The 25,896-nt window shown below is 35.9% G+C and overlaps 1 long non-coding RNA gene across 1 annotated transcript in view; it reads right to left on the minus strand.

Moving 5' to 3' along the window:
* The window catches only part of LOC112129906 (uncharacterized), a 42,160-nt gene extending 21,242 nt beyond the window's left edge, over positions 1-20,918 (minus strand). Inside the window, exons 1-3 of the long non-coding RNA XR_008516119.2 lie at positions 20,757-20,918; positions 19,832-19,917; positions 13,133-13,208 (exon numbers count right to left, since the gene is read on the minus strand). This is a non-coding gene — a long non-coding RNA (uncharacterized LOC112129906). The remainder of the gene's footprint in view (positions 1-13,132; positions 13,209-19,831; positions 19,918-20,756) is intronic.
* Positions 20,919-25,896: the final 4,978 nt, after the last annotated feature.

Raw genomic sequence — 25,896 nt, forward strand, 5'->3', positions numbered from 1 at the left:
ATAACAGAAAAGTTAACTGTCAGTAGGGAAATTCTACACCCATAACAGTTCAATTTATTGGTTGATGAATAAACCTCCTTTGCTCTCCCATTTTTCTTTCTTCTCTTTGCATTCACATCTATATCAGTTCTTTGCTAAATTAAAGTGATCAATAGTGGTATTGCTTTGTGCCTTGTCTGTGCTCCTGTAGCATATGTGACATTCTTATTTATCCTCCCAAGGGTTTTGCCTAAATGAATAAATCATTGGCAGCAACATTTCTTTTTTTTCCTTTTTTATTGCCTAATATATATGAAGCTCACTCATGTACTGTTCATTATTATGCCTTCTGTATTAGCAACAATGATACGGATAACTGACTCAAGAGTATCTGTTCATTTTATGCTTCATTTAGTAGGTAATAGACGTGTTGGTAGATTTGTGCTGCTGAAAAAATCCTCTCATGGTTTCTGAGTTGCTGCTGTACAACAAAATATCATGGTAAATGCCTGATTGAAACAATAATTGAATTTTCACACAGTAACTTTCCTTGGGAAATAAATAATTTAAAAAGCAAACATTCACAACTATTTTGTAATGTTGAAAACAGAAATTTAAACTAATATTTGGATGCTGAAAAGCAATTAAAGGCAATAGCAAAATTGTGGATTCTGCATGGTGGATAACCAACACATAGGTGATTTGATTAAATTGCAGATTTTTTTAGGGTGATACCTTACTGGAAACATTTCCAAAAACATTTTTTTCATTTCATAGACTCATTGAACAAAATACAGTCTCTTAAATGTCTAGAAAGTGTCATATATAAAATTAAAACTCCAAACTTACTCATCTCTATTATTTTGAGCGAGTACTCATGTTAATAGTACATATTGCCACATGGAAAAATGCATCTTTAACTTATCTTATGCCACTAATAAGAAATTAAAAGTTTTTAGGGGAACCAGATAAAGATACTTTTTAATTGTAAACATGTAATACATTATGCATAAATATATAATGTTATATAATATATTACATACAAATATATAATGTTATATATTATGTATATATATAATATATGAGAAAACTATAGAAGTTTTTAAAAACATGGAAAATTCTCGTTATATTTATTTTCTCATGTTCCAAAAATAATGCAAGGCCTCATGTTAACTTTTTTTTAATGTTATTTTTGTGTTCTTACGTATTGAGGTTATTACTGTATTAATCAGGACAGGCTAGTTTATCCTACAAAAACAAACAGTGCCAAAGTCTCAGTAGCTTAACACAAAAATGCGCACTTTTTTTCCTTTCAGACTCTCAGAGAAATAAGCTATGAATTTTTGTCTTGATGTGTGTTTTCATATCTATGAAGGTAAGAAATGTGTATATGATGAAACAGTGATCATTCTTAATGACCTCTAAATGAGATACTTGTTATGTCTGCTCATACTATTTAGTCAAAGTCAGTCATGACTTTATCTAATTTGAAGGATGTAGGACAATGAAATTCTACTATGTGTCTGAAAACTGGAAAGTTGAAATATTTGTGAAAAGCCCAATGCTACTAACTTGGGATAAGTTAAAAAGAAACAAATGAACATACACTAGTTGTTTTCTCAATTCTCATGCCTTCTTCAGTGAAAAAGAAAATTCAAATGAAGGAATACAGTAGCTGCTACCGGCAAGGCCTCTCTCCATGGCCAAGTGCCCCTGGAGCCAAGTGGTATCAGAGATTTCAGCACAGAGTCTTTACATGTAATGCAGTTGTCAATGTTTACATGACTGCATAGTTGCTGATAAGACAAAGTCATATCCAAGCTCTCAGGTTTTCATAGACATTTACAGAACACTCCAACCTGAAACAACAGCATAGACATTTTTCTCATCTACATGTGGCACACACTCTAAGCGAGACCACACGTTTGGCCATAAAGCAAGTGTCAACACATTCGAAAAATCAAAATCATACCAACCACACTCTCAGTCTACAGCATAACAAACATAGAAATTAATACCAAGAAGATCTATCAAAACCATACAATTACATGGAAGTTAAATAACCTGCTCCTAAATGACGTTAGGGAAAAAAAATAAATTAGATATCAAAATATTATTTGAAACTAGTGAAAACAGAGAAGTAGCATATCAGAATCTTCAATGCCCAGAGCAACAGTCTTCAGAGGAAAGCATATAGTGCTACATGCTTACAACAAAAAGTTAGAAAGGAAGGTGGAGCAAGACAGCAGAAAAGAAGTCTCCACCAATCAGAGGCAGGTGGATCACCTGAGGTCAAGAGTTTGTGACCAGCCTGGCCAACATAATGAAACCCTGTCTCTACTAACAGATACAAAATTTAGCCAGCCATGGTGGTGGGAACCTGTAATTCCAGCTACTGGGAGGCTGAGGCAGGAGAATTGCTTGAACCCGCTAGGCAGAGGTTGCAGTGAGCCAAGATCACACCACTGCACTCCAACTTGGGTGACAGAGTGAGACTCCATCTGAAAAAAAAAAGGAGAAGAACTTAAAATAAATGATCTAACATTCCACCTTTAAAAACTAGAAAAACAAGAGCAAACCAAACCCAAAATTAGTAGAAGAAAATAAATAAAAAAGATAAGAGTAGAAATAAATGTAATTGAAATAAAAAATAACAAATAATGAAATAAAAAGCTGTTTTTTTAAAAAGTTAAAAAATTGTCAAATCTTTAGCTTAAATAACTAAGTGAAAAAGAGAAAAATCCAAATAAATAAAATAAGAAATGAGAAAGGAGACATTACAACTGATACTGCAGAAATTCAAAGGATTATCAGTGGCTACTGTGAGCAACTATATGCCAATAAATTGGAAAATCTAGAGGAAATGGACAGATTCCTAGATACATAAAATCTACCAAGATTGAACCAGGAAGAAATCCAAAAGCTGAACAGACCAATAACAAGTAATGAGGTTGAAGCCGTAATAAAACCTCTCTCAGGACCTGATGGCTGGACTGCTGAATTTTACCAAACAGTTAAAGAAGAGTTAATACCAATCCTACTGAAACTATTCCAAAAAATAGAAGAGGAAGAAATACCTTCAAAGTCATTCTATAAGGCTATTATTACTCTGATACCAAAACCAGACAAAGAAACATAAAAAAAAACAAGAAAAGAAAATTATAGGCCAGTATCTCTGATGAATATTTATGCAAAAATCCTCAACAAACTACTAACAAACCAATTTCAACAATACATTAGAAAGATCATTCATCATGACCAAGTATAATTTATCCCTGTGATGCAAGGAAAGTTCAACATACGCAAATCAATCAATTTGATACATCATATCAATAAAATGAAGGATAAAACCAATATGATCATTTGAATTGATGCTGAAAAGCATCTAATAAAATTCAACATCTCTTTATCATAAAAATCTTCAAAAAACGTGGAAAAGATGAAACATAACTCAACATTATAAAAGCCATGTATGACAGAACCACAGTTAGTATCATATTGAAAGGGTGAAAACAGAAAGCCTTTTCTCTTAGATGTGGAATACAACAAGAATGCCCACTGCCATCACTGTTCTTCAACATAAAACTGGAAGTCCTAGCTAGAGCACTTAGAAAAGAGAAACATATAAAGGGCATCCAAATTGGAAATGGAAAAGTTAAATTATCCTTGTTTGCAGATGATATAATTTTATATTTGGAAAAACCTAAAGACCAATGGAAAACGATTAGGACTGATAAGGAAATTAAGTAAAGTTGCAGAATACAAAATCGAAATACAAAAATCAGTAGTATTTCTATATGTCAACATGAATGCTGTGAAAAAGAAATAAAAAAGTAATCCCGTTGACAATAGCCACACAAAACTAAGTACCGAGAAATTAACTTAACCAAAGAAGTGACAGATTTCTATAATGAAAACCATAAAACATTGATGAAAATAATTGAAAGGACAACAAACATGCAAAAATATTCCATGCTCATGGATTGGGAAAATCAATATTGTTAAAATGCTCATACTACACAAAGCAATCTACACATTCCATGCAATTCCTATCAAGATGCTAATGACATTCTTCACAAAAATAGAGAAAAAAATCCTAAAATTTTTATGAAACGACAAAAGACCCAGAATTGCCAATATTATCCTAGGCAAAAAGACCAAAACTGGAGGAATTATATTGCGTGACTTCAAATTATACTTTAGATGTATAGTAACCAAAACAGCATGGCACTGGCATAAAAAAAGGCACATAGACCAATGGAACAGAATAGAAAACATAGAAGCAAATACATACACCTACAGTGAACTAATTTTTGACAGATGCTAAGAACATACACTAAAGAAAAAAAGAAGTCTATTTAATTAATGGTACTTATAAATTAACTGGATATTCATATGCAGAAAAATGAAAGTAACCCCAATCTATCACCATATACAAAAATAAAATAAAAATGGATTAAAGACTTAAATCTATGACTTAAAACTATGAAACTGCTACAACAAATCATTGGGGAAAATATTCAGGACATTGGTCTGGGCAGAGATTTCTTGAGGAATATGCCACAAGCACAGGCAACCAAAGCAAAAATGAACAAATGGGATAATATCAAGTTAAAAAGCTTCTGCACAGCAAAGGATGCAATCAACAAAGTGAAGATACAACCTACAGAATGGGAGCAAATATTTGCAAACTACTCACCTGACAAGGGATTAATAATCAGGATAAATAAGGAGCTCAAACAACTCTATAGGAAAAAGTCAATAATCTGATTTTTAAAATGGGCAACAGGTTTGAATAGACACTTCTCAAAAGAAGATATACAAATGGCAAACAGGCATATAAAATGGTGCTCAACATCACTGATCATCAGAGAAATGTAAAAACTACAGTGAGATATTATCTCAACCCAGTTAAAATGGCTTATATTCAAAATATGGGCAATAACAAATGCTGGTGAGGATGTGAAGAAAAGGGAACCCTCGTATACTGTTGGTGGGAATGTAAATTAGCACAACCACTATGGAGAACAGTTTGGAGTGTCCTCAAAAACTAAGAATTGAGCTACTATATGATCCAGCAATCCCATTCCTGGATATACACCCAAAAGAAAGGAAATCAGTATATCAAAGAGCTATCTGACTCCTGTGTTTGTTGCAGCAGTGTTTACAATAGCTAGAAGTTGGAAACTACATAAGGGTCCATGGACAGATGATTGGATAAAGAAAATGTGGTACATACACACAATGGAGTACCATTCAGCCATATAAAAGAATGGATCCAGTCATTTTCAGCAACATGGATGGAACTAGATGTCACTATGTTAAGTGAAATAAGCCAGGCACAGAAAGACAAGCATTGCATGTCCTCACTTATTTGTGGGATCTAAAAATCAAAGCAATTGAACTCATGGAATTAAAAAGTACAAACTTGGTACCAGATACTGTGAATTGTAGTGGGGGCCTGGGATTAAGATTAACATTTCATTTCAGTGTTGCATTGAACATACTCATCCACCTGTCTACTAAGTGTTAACTCAATATAAATTCTTAAAATTAAAATTCTGAAGTCCAAAATATGGTCTCAGGTTCCAATACGAAAAAGTAGACATATCCATTTATCTCCACTGTCTCTGAAAAATGCAGGCCTCTATCTTTAGGCTGTCTCACTTTAGGTAGAACGTTTTAGTAAACTGTGGTTTTAACCCCTTTTTACCCCAGTATTTTAGCCCAAGCTCCTTAAGATGTGAGTTCATTCAGTTATTTTGTCCTCTAGAGGCAAAGTACTTTTAAGAAAAAAATCTTTGGGCCATAATTGAAATTTTCTGTCTTTCTTATTTTTAAAGACAGGTTCTCACTCTGTTGCCCAGGCTGTAGTGCAGTGCATAATCATAGCTCACTGCAGCCTCAAAGTCCTGGGCTCAAGTGATTCTCACACCTCAGCCTCCTGATTAGCTGGGACTATAAGCACAAGTCAATATACCTGGCTATTTTTAAAAAAATATTTTTTTGTAGAGATGGGGTTTCACTATGTTGCCCATGCTGGTCTTGAACTCCTGGACTCAAGCGATCCTTCAACCTTGGCATCCCGAAGTGGTTGGATTACAGGCATGAGCCATCACCTCCAGACTTGAAATTTTCTTGATTTATTTTGTGACATACCCTCTTTATATTGTTTCCCTATTTACGGAAGCTGACTGCTTTATTCCGCAATTAGACACTGAAACATCTTAAATATTTTAATTATCTGAATTTAAATAATTTAAAATTTAAAATGCTTCTTTTTCTATTAAGTGCAAATATCTGAAAAATGAGTGCTCAACATTCTGATTTTAGCTTTTTAAAACCAAATGATTGAGATGAATTAAATCATAAGCCTATTATTTTGATCACTTTTATGAAAATTTAAAATAATAGTACCATTTTAATTTTACCTAATAAAGGTAATCAAATGCAGGAATGCTTTATCAGAAATAGCATGAGTTTCATAATTTTAAACAATTAGATTTAAATTCCCAATTGACAATGCATACTCTTTTGAATAAATTTACTTTCTGTGATCTGAAACAAATTATATAGCCTTTCTGAATCTCTTAATTTCTCATACGAATAATAAAATCATATTTTTTTAACTCATAAGGGCGGTCAGTGAGAGCACTAAATGAGATTTTACGTAGAAAAATAAACACTGTTGGAAACATAGTAGATGGTCAACAAATGTTTCTTTTATTTTCAACATTGTATTTCTGACAGTAAAAAATACATTGATATTATAAGTGAAGACAATTTGGGTTTGCCGCACTAAAGAGCGTAAAGCAACACACTTGTTCACATCTCATGTCCCTCTCAGCAAATAAACTCAGTCCTTAAAAAAAAGTATAATACACAAGAGGTAAATTTAAATAGACAGTACATTATGCCACTCCAATTACCAAAGGGATGGAGAAGCCTGCTAGAGGGTTCCTGCTCTCTAAATATAAAATGGTTATTGTTTTCTATAACTATGTGTTCTTTAGTTTATCAGTTCCAAAAAAGTAGGGCTAAGAAAAATTAATTTCTCTGAGTTATTCTTTCATGATTTTCCTGAATCCAGAAGACAAGAAACAGCAGCTGCAGTATTCATGAGTGCTTTAGGCAGAGTTGATATTATGTGAAGTCGGAAGAGTAATGAGTGGAAGTAAATCCAGTTTTCGTAGTGGGGCTTATGGTAACTCAAATAGAAATCAGCTCAGTTCCAGATAGGACATGCTAATGAATCTGATTTCTAAAGCTCATGCTGATAATAAATCATTATTTTATAGAGATAATTGCAATTTACCTATTGCTTTCTTATTTTTACCTCCATTTAGGTAAAACAGCCAAGAGCTCAAGAAACAACGATTTTCATAATTAACCAGATAACTTAAGCTAGTATTCCTATTTTGTAATTAAGTAGACATCATAATTTTCTTGATGCTTTTACCTAATACCTGAATATACTTAAGCCTACAAATTAGCAGCTTTCAAGGTGCTTAGCATATTTTTCATGTAACATTTGATATTTTTAAAGCATTTCTAATAAAAAAAACTTTAAAAACTGTCTTTGAAATGTTAGCACAGGTATTATGTTTCCATTTAATATAAGGCAAAGTTGAAATTCATTATTTATGTAACTTACCTAAAAATTCCTACCCAGACATTTATTGACCTAGATTTTAAAACCACATTCCTACTCCAGTATTATATTCATTGAAAAATATGTTATATAGTGTATTCTTACAATAAATTAAGCTACAGAAAATAAAATGTTATTAACAAAACCAAAAGGAAGAAAAAATACATTTACTGTACTGCATTCATTGATACTGTAAATTTATATCCTCTGTTTACAAGAAGATTCGTCTGTCTGAAATGGTAAGCAATTACAGCTACAGAGCTCAATCTATAGTACATATTAAGCAATTCGACTTTTTTTGTAATGTCATGACTTTTCTCTGCTTCATGGGAGCACTTTCAGCACGAACAGTGCTTTGTTTGGGTCCCAAGGTGTTATTCAAGGTTTATAGTATTGCACTAAACATGGTGAAAAATACACAAGAACCTCAAGAGAGCACTTTTTACTGTGATGTGTAATTTACTGGAGAGACAAGTGCTCACACGGAGATGATTAGCATGAAAGGCGTTTTAAGCAGATACAACACTTGAGCTCACCACAATCGCAGCAGGAGATGGCTACAAAATTATTTTAGTAGTACTGTGTTTACTACAGTTAATTTCATGCAGTTATAATTAATGCTGTGTCTTTACATTTATTTACCTTTCTCTTGACTGTTAAAGGTACTATGTACAGCCTGTGTGTGCATAAATTTTGATAAATTTTAACTATTTACAATAGATTTGTTTATAGTTTTTGGCAATAAATTCAATAATAGACTTTACATATATTTTATGCATTCACGACATATCTAAATTTTTCATAATTTTCTCAATATTTCTTGGCTACATAGTTTATCTGTAAGTTTTTCAAATTATTCCAAATCCCCACAAAATATTCCAATTCATTTATTGAAAAAAATCCTATAATTGTGTCCACACAGTTCCAACCTGTGTTATTAAAGGCTAAACTGTATACTTTTTGGGAGAAAAAAAAAGTCAACCAAAAATACATTGGAATAAGTTGGTACTTTTGCTATTGTTTTTCGATCATTTAATCTCCTATCTTTGTATGCAGGAGAACGTAAGAACAAACAGGAAAACAGAAATTAGCGAATGTTAAAATTTGAAAATACTATGTAGCAGATCTTTACCAAGCACCTATGATATATGAGGTACTATACTAAATGCTGGTGAATCAGTTAAAGCCAAACAGTCAGAACCCAAGCTCTATGGAACAATATCTAGAAAAAATTAATAGACTATGTTTACTGGCTCAAGACCAAGAAGAGAGAATGACACATGACATGTTACAGGATTCTCTTTGACTGGAATCCAAATGCCACAATTTTGTAGTACATATTCTTTAGCCATAAACAGTTGCCATTGTTTAGACAACATTGGTTTAAACAAACATATACAGTTGTCTTTCTCCTCAAAAGTCTGACGGTTTATTCTGTTTTTTTTTTTTATTTTTTTTATTTCCATAGGTTATTGGGGAACAGGTGGTGTTTGGTTACCTTAGTAAATTCTTTAGTGGTGACTTGTGAGCTTATGGTGCACCCATCACCTGAGCAGTATACACTGCACTCAATTCGCAGTCTTTTATCCCTTGCCCCCTTCCCACCCTTTCCTCCTGAGTCCCCATAGTCCATTGTGTCATTCTTATGCCTTTACATCCCATAGCTTAGCTTCCACTTATGAGTAAGGACATACAGTGTTTGGTTTTCCATTCCTGAGTTACTTCACTTAGAATAATAGCCTCCAATATCATCCAGGTTGCTGCAAATGCCATTAATTCATTCCTTTCTATGGCTGAGTAGTATTCCATTGTATACATATACCACAATTTGTTTATCCACTGGTTGATTGATGGGCATTTGTGTTGGGTCCACATTTTTGCAATTGTGAATTGTGCTGCTATAAACATGTATAAAATGTTAAATATGAATATCCAAAAACAGTGTACCTGATTTCTCAAACTCAGTTTTCTTTGAAATTCTTTCAGAAGAATGGTGTCCTGTGAAATAAATTTCGGTTGAGTCTTATCTGTAACATTTCTTTCACCAAACTTGTTTGATCTCTTATTACTCAGCCCTAGGTCTTTCTTCTCACACCAGTTTTATTGGATTCCTAAAATTAGTTATCACCTATCCAGAAATTATTATGTTTTCTTACTTAGATTCACAATGTCATTTTGAAAAGAGCAAACTGGTAAAACATATAGATAGCATTTTCAAAACAGATTAAAATTCTTTTTTTATTATTATTATACTTTAAGTTTTAGGGTACATGTGCACAACATGCAGATTTGTTACATATGTATACATGTGCCATGTTGGTGTGCTGCACTGATTAACTCGTCATTTAGCATTAGGTATATCTCCTAATGCTATCCCTCCCCCCTTCCCCCACCCCACAACAGTCCCCGGTGTGTGATGTTCCCCTTCCTGTGTCCATGTGTTCTCATTGTTCAATTCCCACCTATGAGTGAGAACATGTGGTGTTTGGTTTTTCGTCCTTGAGATAGTTTGCTAAGAATGATGGTTTCCAGCTTCATCCATGTCCCTACAAAGGACATAAACTCATCATTTTTTATGGCTGCATAGTATTCTATGGTGTATATGTGCCACATTTTCTTAATCCAGTCTATCATTGTTGGACATTTGGCTTGGTTCCAAATCTTTGCTATTGTGAATAGTGCCACAATAAACATGTGTGTGCACGTGTCTTTATAGCAGCATGATTTATAATCCTTTGGGTATATACCCAGCAATGGGATGGCTGGGTCAAATGGTATTTCTAGTTCTAGATCCCTGAGGAATCGCCACACTGACTTTCACAATGGTTGACCTAGCTCAGAGTCCCACCAACAGTGAAAAAGTGTTCCTATTTCTCCACATCCTCTCCAGCACCTGTTGTTTCCTGACTTTTTAATGATCGCCATTCTAACTGGTGTGAGATGGTATCTCATTGTGGTTTTGATTTGCATTTCTCTGATGGCCAGTGATGATGAGCATTTTTTTCATGTGTCTTTTGGCTGCATAAATGTCTTCTTTTGGAAGTGTCTGTTCATATCCTTTGCCCACTTTTTGATGGGGTTGTTTGTTTTTTTCTTGTAAATTTGTTTGAGTTCATTGTAGATTCTGGATGTTAGCCCTTTGTCAGATGAGTAGGTTGCAAAAATTTTCTCCCATTCTGTAGGTTGCCTGTTCACTCTGATGGTAGTTTCTTTTGCTGTGCAGAAGCTCTTTAGTTTAATTAGATCCCATTTGTCAATTTTGGCTTCTGTTGCCATTGCTTTTGGTGTTTTAGACATGAAGTCCTTGCCCATGCCTATGTCCTGAATGGTAATGCCTAGGTTTTCTTCTAGGGTTTTTATGGTTTTAGGTCTAACATGTAAATCTTTAATCCATCTTGAATTAATTTTTGTATAAGGTGTAAGGAAGGGATCCAGTTTCAGCTTTCTACATGGCTAGCCAGTTTTCCCAGCACAATTTATTAGATAGGGAATCCTTTCCCCATTTCTTGTTTTTGTCAGTTTGTCAAAGATCAGATAGTTGTAGATACGCGGCATTATTTCTGAGGGCTCTGTTCTGTTCCATTGATCTATATCTCTGTTTTGGTACCAGTACCATGCTGTTTTGGTTACTGTAGCCTTGTACTATAGTTTGAAGTCAGGTAGCATGATGCCTCCAGCTTTGTTCTTTTGGCTTAGGATTGACTCGGCAATGCAGGCTCTTTTTTGGTACCATATGAACTTTAAAGTAGTTTTTTCCAATTCTGTGAAGAAAGTCATTGGTAGCTTGATGGGGATGGCATTGAATCTATAAATTACCTTAGGCAGTAAGGCCATTTTCATGATATTGATTCTTCCTACTCATGAGCATGGAATGTTCTTCCATTTGTTTGTATCCTCTTTTATTTCATTGAGCAGTGGTTTATAGTTCTCCTTGAAGAGGTCCTTCACATCTCTTGTAAATTGGATTCCTAGGTATTTTATTCTCTTTAAAGCAATTGTGAATGGGAGTTCACTCATAATTTGGCTCTCTGTTTGTCTGTTATCGGTGTATAAGAATGCTTGTGGCTGGGCGTGGTGGCTCACACCTGTAATCCCAGCACTTTGGGAGGCCGAGAGGGGTGGATCATGAGGTCAGGAGATCGAAACCATCCTGGCTAACACGGTGAAACCCCGTCTCTACTAAAAATACAAAAAATTAGCTGGGCATGGTGGCGGGCACCTGTAGTCCTGGCTACTCAGGAGGCTGAGGCAGGAGAATGGCGTGAACCCAGGAGGCGGAGCTTGCAGTGAGCCAGGATTGCACCACTGCACTCCAACCTGGGAGACAGAGCGAGACTCTGTCTCAAAAAAATAACAAAAACAAAACAAAACAAAAATAATGCTTGTGATTTTTGCACATTGATTTTGTATCCTGAGACTTTGCTGAAGTTGCTTATCAGCTTAAGGAGATTTTGGGCTGAAATGATGGGGTTTTCTAGATATACAATCGTGTCATCTGCAAACAGGGACAATTTGACTTCCTCTTTTCCTAATTGAATGCCCTTTATTCCCTTCTCCTGTCTGATTGCCCTGGCCAGAACTTCCAACACTACGTTGAATAGGAGTGGTGAGAGAGGGCATCCCTGTCTTATGCCAGTTTTCAAAGGGAATGCTTCCAGTTTTTGTCCATTCAGTATGATATTGGCTGTGGGTTTGTCATAGATAGCTCTTATTATTTTGAGATACGTCCCATCAATACCTAATTTATTGAGAGTTTTTAGCATGAAGGGTTGTTGAATTTTGTCAAAGGCCTTTTCTGCATCTATTGAGATAATCATGTGGTTTTTGTCTTTGGTTCTCTTTATATGCTGGATTACGTTTATTGATTTTCATATGTTGAACCAGCCTTGCATCCCAGATATGAAGCCCACTTGATCATGGTGGATAAGCTTTTTGATGTGTTGCTGGATTTGGTTTGCCAGTATTTTATTGAGGATTTTTGCATCAATGTTCTTCAAGCATATTGGTCTAAAATTCTCTTTTTTTGTTGTGTCTCTGTCAGGCTTTGGTTTCAGGATGATGCTGGCCTCATAAAATGAGTTAGGGAGGATTCCCTCTTTTTCTATTCAAAATCTGTACTGGTTAACTTCTTTATTTCTATTATAACTTCGTTGAATAAAATAAATATTTACTCTGACATTGCCTATTTCAATATGGTATGTTACTTTGTAAATTGAAAAAGAAATGAAGAACTATATTAATTTAATTTAGGGTAACTGAGTAATTTTCAAAGACTTGATTCAATATTTACATATAAATATTTTACAATTTCAAATCAAATTTTAATACTATTTTTTAAAAAAACTTATGCTTTTACAAATGCTGAGCTAATCTTCAATGGAATGATTGAGGCATAATTACTTCTCTTTCCTGTAGCCGTCTTGTATTAGTTCATTTTCACATTGCTGATAAACATACCTGAGACTGGGCAATTTATAAAGGAAATATTTTTAATAGACTCACAGTTTCATTTGGCTGGGGAGGCCTCACAATCATGGCAGGAGATGAAGGAAGAGCAAAGGCACATTTTACATGGCAGCTGGCAAAGAAAGAATGAGAACCAAGTGAAGGAGGTTTTCCCTTACAAAATGATCTGATCTCATAAGATGTATTCTTTACCATGAGAAGATTATTGGGGAAATATCCCCCTGATTCAGTTGTCTCATACTGGGTCCCTCCCACAACAGATGGGCATTATGGGAGCTAAAATTCAAGATGAGATTTGGGTGGGGACACAGCCAAACCATATCACCTCTACTTTTAATAAATGAACTAAGTGCTGTTTACTATACTTGGATATTCATTATTGTTACTTTCATATGTTATTCCTCCATAGTTTTATTTGACATACTTTTATGGCTTTATTTTATTATGGTTTTTGCTGTCTCACTATCCCTTCCCCATAGGTTGCTGCAACTGACTGAAGATTTAGAAAATAGAAATACAGAATTAATTATTTTTTACTCTGCCAATAAAGCCATCGTGAAAAAAAAAAATAATAAGGGAGGATGCTCCAGCCCATGTACTGAGTGACCGGAAAGGCTGCCAGTTTTGAGTAGGGTCCAGAACAGGAGAAAGCTCTGCAATAGGTCCAGACTGCTGTGCAAGCTGCTCTGCCACTTGGGCCATATGACCTAGCAGATCCAATGGTGCTTGAGATGTTAGCAGCAGATAGGGATACTGTTTGGAGCCTTTGGCAGCTGCCCATAGGTGAATCACAGCTGAGGCCTCTAGGATTTTGGAGCAAGACGCTGTCATCTTCTGCAGATAACTACTCTACTTTTGAGAGACAGCTCTTGGTTCGTTACTGGGCTTTTGTAGAAACTGAACGTTTGACTATGAGTCATCAAGTCACCATGCAACCTGAACTGCCTATCATGAACCAGGTGCTTTCTGACCCACCTAGCTATAAAGTTGAGCATGCACAGCAGCATTTCATGGTCAAATAGAAGTGGTATATACATGATCGGGCTCAAGCAGGTCTTGAAGGTATAAGTGAGTTACATGAGGAAGTGACTCAAATGCCCGTGGTCTCCACTCCTGCCACCCTGCCTTCTCTCCCCCAGCCTGCACTGAGGGCTTCATGGGGAGTTCCCTATGATTAGTTGACAGAGGAAGGGAAGACAAGGGTCTGGTTCACAGATGGTTCCACACGATATGCAGGCACCACTCGAAAATGGACAACTGCACCACTACAGCCCCTTTCTAGGACATCCCTGAAGGACAAGAGTGAAGGGAAATCTTCTCAGTGAGCAGAACATTGAGCGGTGCACCCGGTCATGCACTTTGCATTGAAGGAGAAATGGTCAGATGTGCGATTATATACCGATTCATTGGCTGTAGCCAATGGTATGGCTGGATGGTCAGGGTCTTGGAAGGAGCATGATTGGAAAATTGGTGACAAAGAAATTTGGAGAAAAGGTATGTGGAGAGACCTCTCTGAGTGGTCAAAAACTGAAGATATTTGTATTTCATGTGAATGCTCACCAAAGGGTGACTTCAGCAGAAGAGGATTTTAACAATAAAGTAGATAAGATTACTCTTTCTGTGGACACCACTCAGCTTTGTTTCCCAGTCACTCTTGTCATCACCCAATAGGCCCATGAACAAAGTGGCCATGGTGTCAGGATGGAGATTACACATGGTCTTAGCAGCATGGACTTCCATGCACCAAGGATGACCTGGCTATCGCCACCACTGCATGCTCGAGTTGCCAGTAGCAGAGATCAACAATGAGCCGTCATTTGACACCATTCCTCAGGGTGACAAGCCAGCTACTTGGTGGTGGGTTGATTATATTGGGCCTCTTCCATCATGGAAAGGGCAATGGTTTGTCCTCACTGGAGCAGACACTTCCTCCAGATGTGGGTTTCCCTATCCTGCACTCAATGCTTCTTCCAAGACTAATGTCATCACATAAGGGATGCCTTATCACTCACAGCATGCCTTATCCACCGCCACGGTATTCCAGACAGCACTGCTTTTTCAGGGCTAGGGCACAGTTCTCCAGGAGGCTGTGTATGCTCTGAATCAACATTCAATATGTGAAAGGAAATTATCTTGGGCCCCCAATGTCACTAAGGAAAACTCAAGCTGAAACTGTTTAGGCCAACACTGCCTCCCATTCTCAGTCACCCCTCTGCTCACTGAGATGGGTGCATATCTGATTTGCCTCCCTTGGAAAGGCTAATCAGAAACTAAAAAAAAAAAAATGTAACCATTTATGTATCACCTAAACGTGACCTGGAAGCTCCCTCCCTGAGAACTTCCTGCTTTTGCTTCAAGTTGTCCTGCCTTTCCAGACAGAACCAATGTACTTCTTACTTACATTGATTGATGTCTCATGTCTCCCAAAAGCGTATAAAACTAAGTTGTGCCCCACCCACCTCGGGCACATGTCCTCAGGACTTCCTGAGACTGTGTCATGGGTGCGTCCTCAACCTTGGCCAAATAAAATTTCTAAATTAACTTAGACTTGTCTCAAATTTTCAGGTACTGTTTCTCTGACAGCCAGGACTCATGGGTCCAGGAATCAAGGGGTGGAAGTGGAAGTGGCACCCCTCACCATCACCCCAATGATCCACTAGCAAAATTTTTGCTTCCTGTTCCTGCAGCATTACCTTCTGCTGGCCTAGAGGCCTTAGTTCCAGAGGGAAGAATGCTGCCACCATGAGACACAACAAAGATTCCATTAAACCACCTGGCCACTTTGGGCTCCTCCTACCTCTAAGTCAACAGGCTAAGAAGGGCGTTACAGTGCTGGCTGGGGCGATTGACCTGGACTATCAAGATGAAGTCAGTTTACTACTCCGCAACAGAGATAAGGGAGAGTGCATATGGAATACAGGAGATCTCTTAGGGCATCTCTTATTATTACCATGCCCTGTGATTAAGGTCAATGGGAAACGACAACAACCCAATCCAGGAAGGACTAAAAATGGTCCAGACCTTTCAAGAATGAAGGTTTGGGTTAATCCACCAGGGGGAAAAAAAAAAGCACGACCTGCTGAGGTGCTTGCTGAAGCCAAAGGCAATACAGAGTGGGTAGTAGAAGAAGGTAGTCATCAATACCAGCTACAACCATGTGCCTAGTTGCAGAAATGGGACTGTAATTGTCATGAATATTTCCTCCTTCTTTTTTTAAAAACATGTTTGTGCATGTATACCCTTGTACTAAGAAAATATCTTCATTTTATTTCCGTTTTCCTTTATCATATGACATAGATTTATTGACTTCATGTCAGCATTTAAGTATTGTTAACTTTATGTAATAGCATTTGGGTTGGGGATTGGTGCTTTTCTGGTTGTACAAATGATAGCTGTATTATATTGGGTACAATTATTACCTTACTTTTGTCTTTATTTGAAGATTATGTATGATCTCAGGAGATGTGTATGGGTTCAAGTTGACAAGGGGTGGACTTGTGATTGTTAATATTGAATATCAACTCGATTTGATTGAAGAATGCAAATTATCATTGTTAGGTGTGTCTGTGAGGGTGTTGCCAAAGAATAGTAACAGTTGAGTCAGTGGACTGGGAGAGGCAGACCCACCTTTAATGTGGGTGGGCACCAACTAATCACCTGCCAGCGCAGCTAGAATTAAGCTTGCAGAAGAAGTTGGAAGTACTAGACTGGCTGAGTCTTCTGGCCTTCACCTTCCTCCTGTGCTGGATGCGTCCTGCCCTGGAACATCAGACTCCAAGTTCTTTAGCTTTTAGACTCTTGGACTTAAACTAGTAATTTTCCAGGTGCTCTCGGGCCTTCAGCCACAGACTGAAGCCTGCACCCTTTGCTTCTCTGCTTTTGAGATTTTGAGATTCAGATTGGCTTCTTGCTCCTCACCTTGCAGACAGCCTATCGTGGGACTTGTGATCGTGCGAGTGAATACTCCTTAATAAACTCCCTTTCATATGCATCTATCCTATTAGTTCTGTTTCTTGAGAGAACCATGACTAATACAGTAAGCAACAATGTGTCACTAAATAGCTTAGTTTTAGTTTCCCAGAAATAAAACCTGCGACAAAGGTCTATGTCTGATTATCTTATTAAAGAGTTAAATATAAGGTAAACCAGAGAGAATAAAAAGAATAAGGCAAGCGAAAGGGGAGAACCAATGATATCATTAAATTCTTTGTTCTACCGTCTCAATAAGGCAAAATGATTCCAGCATGTACAGCATGTTCTCTCTAGTTATTACTCTTATATGTAACCTCATATTTGTTTTTCTGTCAAAATTTTCTCATCCTATTAATTGATACTCTGCAATGTTCCCCCAAATTATTTTAAAAGACAAATACAAAAAGAATAAAATGTTTGATTTCTGACAGGATCCATTAACATATAGCAGAGTTACCCTTCTACTTAAACTACTAAAATAATAATAATAACTAACAAAAGTATATATATATTAAAAAATGTGGTCCAGACTTTGGATGTCAAGCAGTGTAGGAGAGCAATTCCTGAGAAACAGTTTCAAAAATGGTGACTTCTACCATTGCCCTACTAACTGCCCTGAGCAGTTTCCAGGGCATTGCCTGGGGAAGAAGTCTGGTCTCTCCTAGCCGAGGAGACGAAGCTGTTGGTCTAGGGAAGCCATGATGGCTACAGTTTGCAGAAAAGAGTACCAAATAGGAGAGAACTGTGCACAAAGAGAGGAGGATGGTGAGGGAGGAGAGAACACGTGTGCCAGCTTTTGAGTCTTCAGCTGAAAAAAAAATCAATGCCTGTGCATGTGAAGGGTCAGAAAATAACTACTGAAAAGGATGAGCAGTAACAATCCCTAAAGTATGCAAAGGGCCAGGGATAGCTTGTATCACCATAACAAGACTAGAAAATGTAATACACAGGATTATGAGTACCAAGAATACTAAGAAGGATATTATGGATTACCAGACATTTTAAGAAGCAGGAGAATACAATCCACAGTAAGGACACAAATAGTAAACAGAGACACAACTTAAATGACACGGATGATACAATTAGTAAACCAGATGCAGAAACTATTATAAATTCATCACTCATGTTTAAAAAGACAGATAAAATATATGAAGAAGACAAAATATAACTTCTAGAGACAAACACTACAAAGGCTGAGACAAAAAATGCACCATACGAGATTATCAGCAAATCCAGCACTGCAGAAGAAAGTAGTGACCTTGAAGAGAGAGTAATATAAATAAATATTTTAAAAAGATGAAAAAAACCAACAAGAAACAAAGACAGAAAGATTACGATAACAATCACAACAGAAGAGTAACAGAGCATGATTACAGAATGAGACAATTTTAAGTGGCCAAATATATGTGAAATTAGAGCCCATACAAGAGCAGAAAGAAGGGAATACAGTAAAGAAAATACTGAAAAAAATAGCTGAACATTTTTCAAATTCAATGGGTAATATGAACTCTCAGAACAAAACAGCTCAATGAAACATACCCACAATATGAGTAAAACTACTCCAAAACACATATCATAATCAAATTGCATGAAAACTATGATAGAGCAAGATTAAAGTGTCCAGAGAGAAAACATTATATACAAAAATAAGAAAGAGAGCATTTTCTATTTGAAACAATTCAACCTGAAAGACAGTAGATTATCATCTTTAAGGCACTGCCAAACAGCGGTAGTTTAAGTAACAGCAACAACAAAACCCTCAAATTAGAAATATCTGTATTTCAAAAACAAAATCAAAATAAAGTTTTTCTTGTGTATGCCGAAGCTAAATCAATTCATTTCAGGAGACTTGTGTTATAATTACAATGAAAGACCCCTTCCAAGAAGAAGAGAAACAATACTTGATATTAATCTCTGTGGCATTCTTAAACCAAATATTACAATCAGTGTTTAATGGGAAATATATCTGGAATTTCATAACATCCCTTACTAAAGAGAGCATATAAATTTAATATAAAGCATAATAAATGTATGTGATAATAAAATTATCGCCATACTATATAAAAGAATTAATTAAATTAAGCAATAATACCCAGGGTAATATTTAGGGAAATATTTTTCTGAGGGATTTTGTTCATCATATGTAATTAAAATAAGATTATTCATAATCCATTTTTATACTTTAATCAAATAAGTTTATTTCCTTATTAAATCAATATTATATTTTAATCATGCACAGAGAGAAATAAAGATTTAACCCTTCAATGTCATTGTGGTAATGAAAGCCATTCTTACTGTAATCTCTAGGCAGATTTTATAGCAATGCAGAACTTAAAGAAGAATTGCATATTCTTAAAGTATTTTAATCCAAGATTTATGCATATGGAGCACTTACATTTCATAGACAGAATTTACTTCAAGAAAAGGCGATATGATTTTATTTAGTTTCCACAATGCTGTTGTAACTTATTGTAAGCCAATTAACATTTACTGAGAACTTAACATGTGATAGAAATGCGTCCAGTCCTTTCTTACACAAGCAGAACGATATTCTCTATTCTGACCCTCTAACAGTCAGATGGAGAGATGTGAAAAATCATTAAATATTTTGTTTAAAAACTCATGATACAATTCTTATTCTAATATAATTTCATTTAACGTGAATAAAAAGCATAGTGTAAGAAACTGCTTCTTGAAAACAGGAAAGCCTTTGCACATTTGTCTGTCTTCTCACCCCAGAAAAGTTAATTTTATTTTCCTTACTTAAAATATTATCTGGCATCCTGATGATGAAAGAGTCTCAGAAATGTAGTTTCCCAGCCTCCATTCCTTGTAATTTGGGGGAAGAACTGTAAGAATTACAAAGGATGACAAGCGTTAATGCAGACACATTCCATGGAACACATACTACACAAATACCAAAATCACTGGATGGAAGCCCACATCGTAGCACTTAGTGGTTTCGCTCAGTATTTTTTAAGTCTACCCAGTCCTGCAGAGTAGATATTATCCTGTTTGAAGATAAAGCAGTTTAAGAGACTTAACTGAGTATACTGGGCTCAATCTAGCTTTCAAATATAATCTGTTAAACACATGATATTTCTCCCTGTATATGGCTATTGATAACTTATTCGGACTTCATGTATTCATCTCAATATTGAGTTACTGGCAATTTTCTCTGACATCTCCATTCTAGCATTTACACAAATCATAATATTTATGATTCCTTCACATCTTCAGAGGAGCAATTTTGTTATCACCCACTATGGTACTAATATTTGAATATTTCAAAAATATGAAATCTAAACATGTTTGTTTTAAATCAAGTTACTATTAACAGGAAACATTTGACTCAATTTTGTTAATGCTTATTAATTTCTCAGTTACCTTCCAATAGTTCACACATAGAAATTAAATTAGGAATGACTCTCTTAAATATAAAACATTTTATATAACTATATTTAAGAATCTGTTTTTAATTATTTGCCATTTTATACATGAGTATAGTAGAGATATTGTGCTTATAATAAATATGGAAAATTTAGAAAAATAAATGAAGCCAAAACATTAAATGTATATTCATATAACAGAAACATTGTGCCTATTGTTAACTGGTTTTAAGAAGACTAAGCCAATTATTGTAATAAACATCAACATTCCAGTAATAAAATAAGCTTCTTGATGTTACCTTTGCTTCCAGTTTTATTTTAAATATAGGAATTCATGAAGATGCTATACAGGTGGGTTTCAATGAATTTTTCTCAATGCAAACAAAGGTAAAATATGACATTTGAAACTTATCCTCTGTCATTTTCCCAGCTGCTTACATAGTAGAGAATCTGCTCAAAGTCTCCATGGATCATTGTTGATGTCACAGGTGACTGCAGAAGACTTAGTTCACATTATAAACACTATTACCTTCATAGAGAATTCAGTATCAGAGAAGGTCCTTTAGCAAAGTTTTCTGTTTACTGATTTTTCTTTTTTTTTTCTTCTTTTTTTTTTTTTTTGGACACAGTCTCACTTTGTTCCCGAGGCTGCAGTGCATTGGCGCGATGTCAGCTCACTGCAACCTCTGCCCCACTAGGTTCAAGAGATTCTCCTGCCTCAGCTTCCTGAAAACTGGGGCTACAGGCACGCACCACTATGCCTGGCCAATTTTTGTATTTTTAGTAGAAACGAGGTTTGGCCATGTTGGCCAAGCTGGTCTCAAACTCCTGACCTCAGGTGATTCACCCACCTCAGCCTTCCAAGTAAAACTTATTTTTTCAATAAAAAAATTGAATGGCCCTTATATATGGCATTTGTTAAAATAAGTTTATTTATAGTGTTTTATCATTCCCATTGGTTTTAAACAACTAATCTTTGCCTTTTAGTTTTCAAATAAAAGTGTATACAATTGTTAGTCCGTCTTTGCATTGCTATAAAGAAATACCTGAGACTGCGTAATTTATAAAGAAAAGAGGTTTAATTAGCTCATGGTTCTATAGCCTGTACAGGAGGCATGGTGACAGCATTAGCTCAGCTTTTCAAAGAACTCAGTTAGACTTGAAATTATATACCTACATTTCTAAAATTATACTTTTCTCAGGTTGGAACCACTTGTATTTTGTGTTTTAACTTTACAGACTGGCATTTACAGTTTGCTAAGTAAAAAGTAACTTGGACTAAATACTCAAAATGCTGGAAGTCTAGATTATAAAGTGCCAACTCATTCAGATCTGGTTTCAGAAAAATTGCTTATTTTTTTCTTTCATGAAATATCCTATATGAATATGGATAACACACATACACACACATACACAATGTACTTGCTTTTGTGCATATATGTAATTGTAACAATAATTTCATCTTATTTTATTTTATTTTATTTGAGAAGGAGTCTGACTCTGTCCCCCAGGCTGGAGTGCAGTAGCGCGATCTCGGCTCACTGCAAGCTCTGCCTCCTGGGTTCACGCCATTCTCCTGCCTCAGCCTCCCAAGTAGCTGAGACTACAGGCACCCGCCACCACTCCTGGCTAATTTTTTGTATTTTTAGTAGAGATGGGGCTTCACTGTGTTAGCCAGGATGGTCTCGATCTCCTGACCTCGTGATCCGCCCGCCTCGGCCTCCCAAAGTTCTGGGATTACAGGTGTGAGCCACTGCGCCTGGCCAATTTCATCTTAAGCAGTTTATTTGCTGCTGTTTTAGGTGAGAACTTGGAACTGATGCAGGTAGGAAGGTCCTTGTCTTCACCCAGGAAAGAATTCAAGGGCCAGCTGATGTGACAGAAAGCAACTTCTACTGAATCAGTACTGCTCCTTGAGGAGCCTGGCTAACCCACAGGCAGTGTGGCCAGAGTCAGCAGTCTATGGGTTTTGGCAGCTGTATTTATATCCGCTTTTAATTATATGCTCATTGAGAGGCAGGTTATTCAGAACTTTCTGGAAAAGGGGCGGAAAATTCCATAACCATACAAGATAACTTGTGTGCAGTATAAGGCAAGTGGCCATGACACTGTATCTTTATGCTAACAAGCAGTGAGGGCAAATTGAGGTTGCTTTTGTCACCACCTACTGGTTTGGCTTCTTCACTGCATCCCATGTCCGCCAGATCCTGCTTCAATCATGCAGACATAACCAGAAAACAAGTCCTGCTGGCCTCCTCCCTCGGAATTATTTAAAATTAATCATTAAAATATTAACCTCAAGTTTTAGTTGCTACTTTTAATTTCTTGAGGATCTTATTTTAGAATAGAATGTTTCATGTGGAAGAATTTAGGAAAGAACATTCTTTTCTATACTAAGTAAGCCTATATTTATTTGTGGCTCTCCAAGCATCGAATAAGCTGATTTTCAAAATGTTGGGCTCTTAAATCATGAAAATAGACAAGCAGATGTTTTATATTTTAGGTGTGTATTCAAAGCTGGGGTCATGCTTTGTACCTGTAGGTAGACTGAAGCAGGAACTGTTTGACAAAGTTTGTGCCTTTCTAGCTGTCACTATCAGACACAGCTTTTTAAAAACAGGACTAAATAATTATTTTCTAACATAAGATAACTTGTTGCACACAGTAAAAATCTGATTTAGTCATTTTAAAAGGGCTATGAGTGTCTTTGACTAAATATCTGATTTTTTTTCCATGTTAGACTTAGTTTTCCTAATAAGAATAGAAAAAAAAATCATTATTCAATAAATTACTCTTTGAAGAAATTGTTAATGGCCATCTCCTAAGAACTATGCTAGAGGTCAGGTGTCTAAAAACAAATATGATCTATTATGTACCCTGAGGAATGTTAATATCTAGTTACAGTGAGTAGAGTCAATAGAATGATAAATGGGACAAATACAACTATTCGCTGTTAGGTCAATTAATTTTCTTATTGTGTTAGGTTATTTGAAAAAAAAGAAGACATTATTTATCCCCTCCTGATAGCCAAGCTTCTTTGCCAGGTAACTTTTCAGCTCCTTCTATCAACAGTTGGAGTGTGTTTCTTCCCAACCTCAATTGTGGTTGTCCTGTAACTCATTTAACTGATACTATGCAGAAGAAATGAATGCTGAACCAGTTCTGAATGTAGGCCTTAATAATCACTCACATGCTTACAGAATGCAAGGTTTGGGTGACTTCCTAGCTGTCACAGTACATTTTAGTAGAAATAAAAAGTATAAAAATTCTCTGGATTGTTGGTTGCTTCAAAGAGTAATGTAGAACTTGGTAAAAAGGAAATAATGAACTCAGGAATTTAAATTTGAAAGGAACGTCTGGGTAAGATACTATGAAACTTTTTAAATAGCTCCAAAATAAATATTACATCCTGTTGTCACAGAATCATTCTGAAAAACAAAACCCAGTCTAATTCTGTGGGTTGCTGAATTACATTCCAATTTAATGCACAGTATTGGGTATTTAATGCACATAATTTCTTACGTGAAGTTATGACACCGATCTGAAAACTGGGATCAGGTCATCTGAGCAGACTTCAATTAAGCTAAGACCCTGAACAATCTAACACACCTCTTTGCCCTCAACAATAGCCTTTCTTCCCCTGTTAAATATACTGCCCTTGTTTCTTGACAAACCTGCAATGATTTCTCTTGAGGTGTTTATTTTGCAGGTGGCTGCTGATTCTCCACAATATCACGATGAACTCTCATTTACCAAGCTATTACTCTCTGCAACTTCTTGGTACAAAATATAACTGATGAGAAGGGAGAAAGCACATCAAAACAATTAAAATTTGCCAATGTGTATTCATTGAGACCTGGAAATATGTAGGGAATTGGATCTTACAGATGTTATATAAGGATGGAAGTGATATAATATTGGATCACATATATGTATCAATTGAGTTAGGATTTAATGTCTTAGCTTGAGAGGATGGAAGCTGCTTTACCATTGTCCTCAACTGGTTTACATAAATATGTACTCTAAGGTGTTCTACTTAGCAGGAAGTTGAGATGATAAGTATTCTTCACTGGTAGAAGAAGATATTGAAAACTTTAAGGTTATTGAATATAGAAGTAAATTTATTACATAAGATCTGCTCACTCACCCACCACCTACTTTGGAAATGTCCAGGAGAGATTCTTTTCATCAAGGCTTTGGGGGATATGTTGAGGAAGACAATGCTGATGTCCTTAAAGTGATCTATGCAGATAATTCACTGTAAGGCTAGAGGTAACACTAAAATGCTGCCATAAAAACAGAGCTTTTGGAGTTTAATGTGGATATTGGGATGTGTAGTAGAGGTCAAGTGGCAGGATATATCTGATCTGCCAAAGACATTGTGGTCGTAGTAACCATAATGGGAATGAGTCCCAAGTCAATAATCAGAATGAGCTGACATGCATAAATCTTTAACACTGGCTAATTGAGCATGGTATTCAAGTTGTCATTTAAGCTGAGTTTTATATCATGAATTTGATGTAATCTGATCTACTGAGTCATAAAATTGGATGTGCAGAATAGCTCTTTATGCTAAAGTAAAATGGTATATACAATATTGGACTAAAGCAGTTTCTAAAGGTACAAGTAATTTGCACATAAAAGTAGTTCAAAATCACAAGATGTTGCATCTCAATCATATTGTCCTTTTTTTTAATAATACACACGTACATCTTGCCTCAAAGAAAGTTTTCAATCAACAGCTCATTAAAGATGAAAATATTTAGATCTGGATTTGAAATATTTATCCATTATCATATACCCCAAAGTGGACATCTTCAACATTATAATTCAGGTAACAGTAGCCCTGAATGATGGTGCTGAAGGGAAGTCATCTCAATGGTCATCACGTCTAGCAGTGGACATGTTTTTTTTTTTTTTTTTTTCCTGCAAAACAAGATGTATAGAAAATAGATCTCTATTGATTTTGGCCAATGAAAAATTGTTTTGCTGGGTTGTCAGAGATTTGGAAAAAATACAATTGAAAAATTAGTGATAAGAAGGTCTGGTGAAGGAGTGTTGTGTATTAACCTCTGAATGAATATAGAGTAAATATAGGTCTATGACTTGTGAAAATGCTCATTCAGTAGTAATTTCAGTTGTAGTTAATAATTACATTGTAGATTAGTTTGGGGGATGTTATTAAGCCTACTTCCCTAACCAGCCCATTCTTGCCTTATGAAAAATATGGCCATGTGGCACGGTTAGAAGTTGTGCATGGGTTCAACAACGTGGATGTTAACTCACCAGAGGTGACCAGGCATCAGTCATTACTGAGTGCCCCATGCACTACAAGCACGAAGGAACACTGAGATTCTAATATGGCACTACTCAGGAAAACCAGCCAGTCACCATGGTAGCACCCATTTCATTCCACTGTGATTGGAAACAATACTTTGT

The sequence above is a fragment of the Pongo abelii genome, chromosome 17 (genome assembly GCF_028885655.2).
Source record: "Pongo abelii isolate AG06213 chromosome 17, NHGRI_mPonAbe1-v2.0_pri, whole genome shotgun sequence".
Taxonomy (NCBI): domain Eukaryota; kingdom Metazoa; phylum Chordata; class Mammalia; order Primates; family Hominidae; genus Pongo; species Pongo abelii.